The following is a 10,810-nucleotide window of genomic DNA, read 5'->3' as shown; positions in this document are numbered from 1 at the left end:
TTATTAATCATTAATAAAATTTATTGAATATTTATTAAATTATTTATTCTTTAAAAAATAAATTTTACTCAATTTTATTGTTTAAATTAAATAATATTTCAAATAAATAACTGTTACAAGTTTATAAAAAATAAATGCTTTTAACGTTAGATAAAGTTTAGACACATTTTAAAAATATTTATCTCAATTAAAAATGCGGCGTACGTATCTTTTTGATACATTTAAAAATTCAAGGATGCAATAATGTACCTTAACAAATATTTTTCTAAAATTAATTTTCACCGATTTAATACAAGAGTTATAGACAGATTTTAGATATAAAAAATGAGCGAACCTAGGCCCCAACATAATTATCAAAATATTTTAAGTTAAGATAAGTTAATAAAAGCGACCGTGCTAGAACCACGGGACTTGAGGGGTGCCTCACACCTTCCCCCGGTCAACAGAATTTCTTATCCGATCTTCTGTTTTCGCAGACCAATAAAATGAGTCATTTCCTTATGATTAGAGATTCAAAAAGGTGAGTTGGAACACCATAACTTAATTTCAAGTGGCGACTCTGTAAATTAAATTAATCTCTATTCAAAATCGTCCCTTTAATTGGAACTAACCTTCGACCTCGATTCCTCGAGCGAAAAGGGGGTGTGACATCCACAAATCATGTTGATGGAATGTGATAACATAACTGTCTATTTCCTGTATTATAAAAAGAGTCCTCTCTTTGTCAAAAGAAGAATAAGTTTCATCAGTTATTATTCTGAAACATAAGGTAAAGAGAGAGAAACAATACCTCTACATTGTGCTTCCGCGAATCTCAATCAACAAGAAAACCATGGAGAATTTAGGTAAGTAATTCTTTACCGAATTACTGTAATATTGTTTATGTGAAAATCATTTAGTTCCACGTTGTTGAATGATTGGTAGGATTATATGTTAGATTGTTTAGGTTATACAATCTGGTTAAATCCTTAGTTGTGGTATCCGAGCCAAATTTTTGGAATTAGTAATTTTCTATTAAAATTAATGTTTCTCCAAATCTTGTGAATTTTAATTATGTTTGTTAGAAATTTCAGAATTATTGAATAACGAAATTTGAAATATTGAATTGTTCCGTACTTGAAGATTTGTATTAATAGAGAGAATTAATTTTTAACTAGTTTTAACTGTTACATTAAAAATTATTCCTAATTTCATGATCCATGATGTTTATCCATTAATGACACTCCCTAAATAATTACCACACGTTTCTTCATGGAGATTTTCATAATCTGAGACTATTTGTATGTACATGACATGATACTATGAGAATTGTGATATTCTTTTATTGGAATTATATTTATCAGATTCGTTAATCACCAAAGTGGTCGAATAGTTATGAATTAATTTCAAAATAAAGATAAATTTAAATTAATTACCTATTAATCTTGATGCTTATAACTGATCTAACAATTATGGGTAAATTAAAATTTTTGACTATAAGACATTTGTGGATCACCCAAAGGTTGATTGTTTGTTCTTATAATCAATAAACATTAAAGAGATAATTTAGATGTATCGTTAGTTTTATTTATTTATCCAAAAATAATTAATATTATTAATTGATGCATTAAATATTATTGATTTGTGTTAAATACCTTTTTAAGCATCATTATGCTTAAAGTTGTATTTGATGTTTCACCCAAAGGAGAGCATCAATATACATTTAAGTAAATCATTTCTGAATTTGATAATATGTTTAAATTCATAACTCAATGCACTAACAAATGAGTATGTTCTACTTGCAACATTTTCTCTTCATTCGCACTCTGCCTCAGTTACGACTTTTAATGGTCTTAACTTTTCAGATTGGTGCGAACAGATCAGATTCCAACTTGGGGTTTTAGATCTTGATGTTGCACTTTACTCTGAGAAGCCAACTGTTATTACTGAAACTAGCAGTGATGAAGAAAGGTCCTATTATAAGCATTGGGATCGATCTAACAGATTAGGCCTAATATTCATGCGAATGAATATTGCGGGCAACATTAAAACTACTCTTCTCAAAACTGAAAATGTAAAAATACTTCTAAAACTTGTGGAAGAATCTTCTCAAACTACTGATAGGTCTCTTGCTAGGACACTAATGGATACTTTGACCATCATGAAGTTTGATAGTTCACGTACTATTTATGAGTATGTCATTGAAATGACAAACATAGCAGCAAAACTTAAGTCTTTGGGAATGGAAGTGGAATAAAATTTTCTTGTGCAATTCATCATCAACTCTTTACCGTCTGAGTATGTCCTTTCCAAATAAACTACAACATCGTGAAAGATAAATAGAATGTGCATGAATTACATGGTATGTTAGTTTAAGAGGAAACAAGACTGAAGAATCAAGGAACCCACTCCATTAACTTTATAAATCATTAAGGAGCTGAAAAGAAAGGAAAGAAGCATGGTAAGGGACAATAAAACCAACTTAATGTTAATGAGTCCTTATCTTAAGTACGTAAGAAAGGAAACAAGAATGGTAAGTGCCATTTCTGTGGAAAATCTAGACACTTTCAGAAAGATTGCCTGAAACGTAAGGCATGGTTTGATAAGAAAAGTAAGCCTAGTGCTTTTACATATCTCGAATCAAATTTAACTGAAGTTCCTTATAATACTTGGTGGATTGACTCTGGTTGTACTATTTATGTTCTAATACTATGCAGGGATTCCTTACAATCCAAACCATAAACAAGAATGAAAGATATGTTTACATGGAGAATAGAGTGAAGGTTCCAGTTGAAGCTGTCGGGACTTATCGTCTGATTCTCGATACTGGGCGTTACTTAGATTTAGTTGAAACTTTTCATATTCCTTCTCTTTCAAGAAATTTAGTTTCTTTGTCTAAGTTAGATAAGACTGGATATTTCCTTAATTTCGGTAATGGATATTTTAGTTTGTTTAAACATAATTATCTCATTGGTACTAGTACTCTTTGTGATAACTTCTACAAACTGAATCTTGATAATCTATTTTTCAAAACACTCTTAAATCTATATCATAATATTGGAACCAAACGAAGTTTTGTGAATGAACAATCTGCTTACTTGTCACATAAACGTTTAGGTCACATATCTAAAGAAAGGCTGGAAAGATTAGTTAATGAAATTCTTCCAGATTTAGATTTTACTGGCCTTAACATTTGTGTATATTGTATTAAAGGAAAACAAATAAGATGCACAAAGAAAGGATCCACAAGAAGCACACAACTTCTTGCAATTATACCCACTGATATATGTGCTCCTTTTGATATCATATCTTTCAATAAAGAAAAATATTTTATCACTTTTATTGATGACTTTTCCCATTATGAATATATCTATTTGTTGCATGAAAAATCTCAAGCGATTAATGCCTTAGAGACATTTATTACTAAGGTTGAAAGATAACTAGATAAAAAGGTGAAAATAATCAGGTCTGATAGAGGTGGTGAATATTATGGAAGATATGATGAAACTTGACAACACCTAGGTCCATTTGCTAAATTTCTTGAAAAATATGACATATGTGCTCAATACACAATTCCTAGTACACCACAACAAAATGGTATGGCAGAAATGCGTAATGCACATTAATGGATATGGTTAGGAGTATGTTAAGTAATTCATATTTACCTCCTTCGTTATGGATGTATGCTATAAGTACTGTCGTTTACTTGTTAAATAAGGTTCCTAGTAAAGTAGTTTCAAAGACACCTTCTGAATTTTTGACTGGTAGGAAACCTAGTTCGAGGCACCTGTATGTTTGGGGTTGCCCGACAGAAGTTAGAGTATACAATCCACAAGAAAAGAAACTGGTTTCAAGAATAATTAGTGATTTCTTCATTGGTTTTCCAAAAAAATCAAAGGGGTATAGATTTTACTGACCTAATCATAGTACGAGAATAGTTAAAACTGGAAACGCTAGGTTCATTGAGAATGGCAAAGTTAGTGAGAGCGAAAAAGCACATAATGTGGAAATTAAAGAAGATAGGGTATGAATTTCTCTACCCTGTACTTCTTTTAAATTTATTGTTTCCGAAGCTGTTGTACAACAAAGTAATCAACAAGAACAACAAATTAATGCTTCTACTAATCATAATGAAGCCATAATTGATGAACCTGTAGTAGATGAACCACAAGAAGTAGCATCAAGAAAATCTCAAAGACAGAGAACATCTATTATTTCTGACGATTATTTGGTATATCTATATGAGTCAGAAACTGACATGGGAATTGATAATGATCCAGTTTTATTTTCACAAGCCATTAAAAGCAACAATTCTGCTAAATGGATAAATGCTATGAAAGATGAGTTAAAATCTATAGAACAGAATGAAGTTTGGGACCTTGTTGAATTACCCAAAGGTTGCAAAAGAGTTGGGTATAAATGGGTCTTTAAGACCAAACGCAACTCAACTGGCAACATCGAATATCATAAGGCCAGACTTGTTGCCAAAGGTTTCACTCAAAAGGATGACACTGACTAAAAGAGACGTTTTCACCTGTCTCTATAAAGTATTCACTCAGAATTATAATGGCTTTGGTAGCTCATTATGACTTAGAGCTACATCAAATGGATGTGAAAAAAGCCTTTCTGAATGGAAATTCGGAGGAAGAAGTTTATATGAACCAACCTGAGGGGTTTTATATTAAAGGAAAGGGACACATGATGTGTTAAGAAGTCAATATACGAACTTAAACAAGCTTTCCGACAATGGTATCTTAAGTTTAATAAAACGATTGTCACCTTTGGATTTAAAAAAAACACTATTGATCGGTGTATATATCAGAAGGTTAGTGGGTGTAAGTCTATTATGTTAGTCTTGTATGTTGATGACATTTTGCTAGCTAATAATGATCTTTGTTTGTTGCATGATACCAAGAAATATCTCTCTAACAACTTTGAAATAAAAGATATAGGAGAGGCATCCTATGTGATTGGAATAGAAATATTTCGAGATAGAACACAAGGATTGTTAGGATTGTCTCAGAAAACCTATATTGAAAAAGTATTAGAGAGATTTAGAATGCAAAAATGCTCATCAAGTCCTGTTCCAATTCAAAAAGGAGATAAATTTAGTCTCAATCAATGTCCAAAGAATGACTTGGAACGAAAGCAAATGAAAGATATTTCTTATGCATCAATAGTTGGGAGTCTAATGTACACCCAAACATGTACAAGACCAGACATTAGTTTTGTTATTGGAATGTTGGGCCGATATCAAAGTAATCCTAGATTAGATCGCTAGAAGGTTGCAAAGAAAGTGTTGTGATACTTACAAGGAATGAAAGATCATATACTCATTTATAGAAGATCTAATCATCTAGATGTGGTTGGATATTCAGATTCGGATTCTGCTAATTGTATAGATACAAGAAAATTCATATTTTGATATTTGTTTCTGTTAGCTAGAGGAGCAATATCATGGAAGAGTGTGAAGCAGTCTGTTATAGCTACATCCACTATGGAAAATGAGTTTGTGGCATGCTTTGAGGCTACAATCCAGGCTAATTGGCTGCAAAATTTTATTTCAAGACTTCGACTAGTCGACAATATAGCCAGGCCACTGAAAAATTATTGTGATAATACTGCCACAGTTTTCTTCTCTAAAAATGATAAGTATTCGAAAGGTGCTAATCACATGGAATTGAAATACTTTTCGATTAAAGAAAAAGTCCAGAAACATAAAGTGTCAATTGAAAATATTAGCACCAAGCTTATGATTGTTGATCCTTTCACGAAAGGATTACCACCCAAAATATTTGTTGAACATGTTGAAAGGATGTATCTTATTGATAGCAATGAATGATTTCATGTAAAGAGTTTATTGTGTTTATGCAATTGACACTTTGAGCTCAAATTATATATGTTTATGTTGTTACCTATTTTCTCTTGTATACATAATATTGTGAATAATGATGACATATTCTAACTTAGATAAAGTATTCTAAGTATTATCATTGGACCCATTATATATTTGAAAGGTTATGTTAGGTAATAGACTTATATTGTAGTACATGGAAGGAATTATGTCAAATAAAGTGACGTACAACCGCCATGACTCATTTTAGTTGATTTATTTAACAATGACAAATGATGTTGGATTTAATGTTAATTGTGCACATAATTAACGTACATATTAAACCACTAAATTATCATTGTGTGTGCTAAGTGGGAGAATAATGTAAGTTTTTATGGCCCACATAATTAATTTACTTTTGGTTTAATAATAATTGAATAAGTTAAATCCTAAATCAGTATGGGAAAGTTACCTAGTAGGATTAAAACTACTGACTACTCTGTTAGTGGGATAATTACTGGCTGTTAGTAAGATAACTACTGTTAGAGGGATAATTATTATATCCACAAATTACATTGATGAATGTGAAAAAATAATTGCCTATTTTCAGTATTATAAGAGGGGTCCTCTCTCTGCTAATAGAAGAATAAGTTCCATCAAATATTATTCTAAACCGTAAGGTAAAGAAAGAGAAACAATACCTTTGTATTGTGCTTCCGCTAATCTCAATCAACAAAAAAATCATGGAGAATTCAGGTAAGTAATTCTTTACCGAATTACTGTAAATTGTTTATGTGAAAATCATGTAGTTCCATGTTTCTGAATGATAGGTAGGATTATATATTAGATTGTTTAGGTTATAAAATCTGGTTAAATCCTTACATGATTATCACGATGATCTAAAATACTTTTTTGCGACATCTAACAATTGATAGATACAGAGGAGTCATGTTGCACAAATGCGGATGATAGAAGGCTCAGATGGACACCATTGCTTAGACATATCGTATTATCAGTTGAACTATTCAAAAGTTTTCTTTGTATATTATCACGCCATTCTGAGTTCCTTGTATAATATATTATATTGTTTAGTAGCTTTCTTGATAAAATTTGAAAACTGTGTAACCTATGACGTGATGTTATTGGCTTTAAAAAAAGGTGTAACCTCTGATGATGAGCTCTCTTTATTGTCTTCGATTAGGTGACAACAATGTCATAAATTTATCATACAATATTGACAAAAGGACCTTGATTACGTAACACTCATTAATAAAAAGAGGGGGAATATCTTTTTGATTCTCCATTTTAAATTAAAGAATCCCTAGAGTTTACTTTCTTACCTGAACTTATAAATAAAACTGTATGCACCTTGAAAAAGTATCACATCATCTTACAAGGACATGTACTTTGAAGGAATTTGGAAAATCTATTTTTATTATCTACCTTTTTAAGTTAAAGTTGTCGCAAATACTCTTTTAAATACACACTTATTTTTTATATGGTATAAAATATGAGATCTCAAATAATAGTATTTGTTGAAGCGAGAAGTCATGATAAGAATCACTTCACCGTTCACTGTATATAAATTTTACTTACAGGATATATTGAGCCTAGATTTTGATTAGCATATTCTTTTTGAACCTTTTTCTTATGCAAGAATATATGGACTATTCATCAAAAATTTCCCCTCAGCTTATGGCAAAGATGAGTTAGGACACTGGGTAGGTTGACTCAAGTCATATTTTCACTGTCTACTGATCAAGGAATGTCCCTATTGCAAACTTATTTTCTCAGTTTCAACAAAGATATCATTAATATTTAGCTTATTACATTGACATATTGGCTGCTAGGATTTACTGGTCGAGTAGGTCTTAAAATCTTAGTAAGCCTTATTCATGGGTGAGTGGTGAGTGTTGTACTGGTGAGTGTCGAGAGTCAGAAACAAACTTAGTTAGGAAAAATATAATTTAACACCCCTTTATGTGAGTAGGTGCATGTGCTTATTGTATATTTTATTTCATCTCTCTTTATTTATGTGAAAAATGAATAAGTAATATATCGAAGTACTATTAAGTTCACATATAATTATGAAATGTGGCTTAAGTTCCATTTAAACATCAAGTAATATGTCGAAGTACTATTAAGTTTACATATTAATTATGAAATGTAGTTTAAGTTTCATTTAAACATAAATCTAGCTCGGCGGCATAATATTATGTCCTCTTTTATGCCCTTTTCTATTACATCAATTTCTTATGTCAAGAAGCGCATCAACTAATTGGTATTTGATGCAAATGGCATTGTTGGATTTGTGATCAGTCCAGTGACAAAGATAAGCTACTTGGCTTACAAAATTAGAGTCTAATCGAATACCTCTTTCACTTGCTTTTAGAATTGATATAGAGTTTTATTTAAGGGTGACAAAGACATTATTAGTCATAGAAGTATTTTATTACTAAAATTCCATCAGAAATTATCTGAATAGCAGCCAAGCAATTCACTAATAAATGCGTACATTTTGGTATCATTAGGAAAAAATTTCCGTTGGTTGTTCTTCTATTTTTGAGCAATTAAGGTGCTAGCAGTTCAATTTTTTTTCTTCATGATGTTCATTTTTCTTTGTTTTTGTTAGGACAAGGAATGTACGGTGATGTGCAACAGGTTGTTGAAGCTCTAAATATAACAATATATCTCAATTGGTGTGCAATAAGTTTTTAACTTCTTAAATTATAGTGTCATTACTCCTTTGTCCCTCTAATAAGAAGGTAGTCACTGAGTTAGCTTAGTATGATAATATTAAAGTTGTCCAGTAAAACCCACTATTACACTCTCAGTGATATGAGGGATATGACTTTTGTGTATGAAATCAAACGTGTGTTTCACTTGAGTTATTTCTCCTTTTTTCGTCTGAGTATCAAATTTATTCTTCCTCCTCTTTCATGTTCTATCTACATTTGTAAATGTTGTCTCAAAGTTTTATTTATCTACATTTTGCGTTTTGTTCAAGGCCTTCAGTAGAGTATGATGTTTTGTTGTGTGAGTTAGAAATGTCATATGCCAAATTTCAGGAGAAAACATATATATAGATTTCTGGGGTGGAAAAGGTATGGTAGTTCTACCGATCAAATGTCCAAGCTTCTATGGATAACTTTTATATTCCCTAGGTCTTTCATTCAGATAGAGGGACAATCTTAGTTCATCTACAAAGATGAAATTAAGAGAGATAATTCTTAAGATTCTTTGATCTCAAAAGCCTAATATTTAGAGCTAAAAACTTCACTAGAAGCAAGCAACATGAGGCCGCTCTGCTTCATAGTTAAAATTGATGTTAGAAACTCACGCCTGAGTAATAGTAACTCATCACTAAGTAAAAGAGCTTTTATGACATGTTGACTTAAAAGTGAATGCGTCAAAGATGTCAAAATAGATTGAACTTTCTTCAAGTTTTTTGATATTGTATGATAGACATAGAAGTGCATTATTTTTTACCAAGTGATGTCTACATTATCCTAATGGTAATACATCCAAAAAGAGATAGTAGTATCCATCTATTTAGTGAAATCATTTTCTTACTGACAATGGACGTGACTTAGCCAAACCCTTTACTATCTACGTGCAATTTTTATGTTTGACTTTGATAATGGATAAATAAGAAAAAATTGATAATGCATTTTCCCTCGGGGAATGTTTCCTTTCTCATTAAGTAGTTCCAACCAGGTAATTAAATGACATCTACCTTTTATTTTAGTTTTAAAACTTTGCAATGGCAGTAAGCACCTTATGTAATGCAGGTTATGCAAATGTACTTGCAGTTTAAAATAGCTAATTAACCACACTTTCCTGAGGTATTGCTAACTTTCTCTGTTACTATTACTTCGTAATCTCTTTTGATAGGAAATTCAGATGATGGTCTTTGAAAAACAATACGACGTGTAGTCTCTTTCATCATCATTAATAAAACATTAATTTGTTGGTGAAAGTTTGTTTACTTAGTTGATATGAAGTCTCTTCCTGTGTCATTGATAGAAAAATTACATTAGATGTGCAAAAGGGAGAACGACAGTGGTTAAAATCTCTATATATAATCTTTTAAAACTTCCTCTTATAATCTAATTTCCTGTATGTAATTGGACTTGTTAAATTTTCTCGAGAATCTCATTTGTCTACATCCTCTTACTTCTCTTTTTTATTATGAGAGACAAATATTAACAATTAATACTTTACAACTGTGCAAGTATTTTTTGCAAAATACTGCAAAGAGGATGGTTTAGACTCCATTAGACCCCATGGTAGCTCACATGGTTTATGTCGATCAGAAGAATCTCCCATAAGAAAGAATAAAAATAAAGATTTTAGAAACTAAGTGTTGTGGTTCACTAAGCTTATTCGTATGCTTCATTATCCATATTTTATGATCTTGCAGTCTTTATTTTTACTCAAGTCTAAGGTGAGTCACTTACGCTCGGCATGCATTATTTGAAGGTTAGCTATATATATATATATATGTATGTATATATATGCACACATATATATACAACTCTTGTTTTATTTATGCATTCACCCCCACATACACAGTACATTCCAAAAGTACTGACCCACATATACGTCTATATGCATTGTCTTATAATGTAGGGTCCGGTGCTCGTTTCCAACAACAGGATTGACTACGGGCATCATCACCTGCATCCCGACTTTCGGTGAGTCCTCATAGTCCGAGGACCCAGCTAATCATACTTTTATTCATTGATGAAAGTACTTTACTTACTTGATTTTCGTTTATGTCCGGGTCAGCTGTACTTTCGGGGCGTTACAGAGATGTTGCATTCTTTTCATTGATACTTGTTCTTCCCAATTATTATCCCAAAAGATCCATTTCTATAGATTTTTATTTCGAAAGGACTTTAAAAGGGATCTAGGAGAGCAATTTATGGGTGTTTATGTCCTTTTTGTACGTCCATAAGTCTATCAAATGCCTTATGTGTTCTTACAGACCTAATA

This window comes from Capsicum annuum, chromosome 1, assembly GCF_002878395.1.
Source record: "Capsicum annuum cultivar UCD-10X-F1 chromosome 1, UCD10Xv1.1, whole genome shotgun sequence".
Lineage (NCBI taxonomy): Eukaryota > Viridiplantae > Streptophyta > Magnoliopsida > Solanales > Solanaceae > Capsicum > Capsicum annuum.
Note: the sequence above shows the minus strand (reverse complement) of the source record.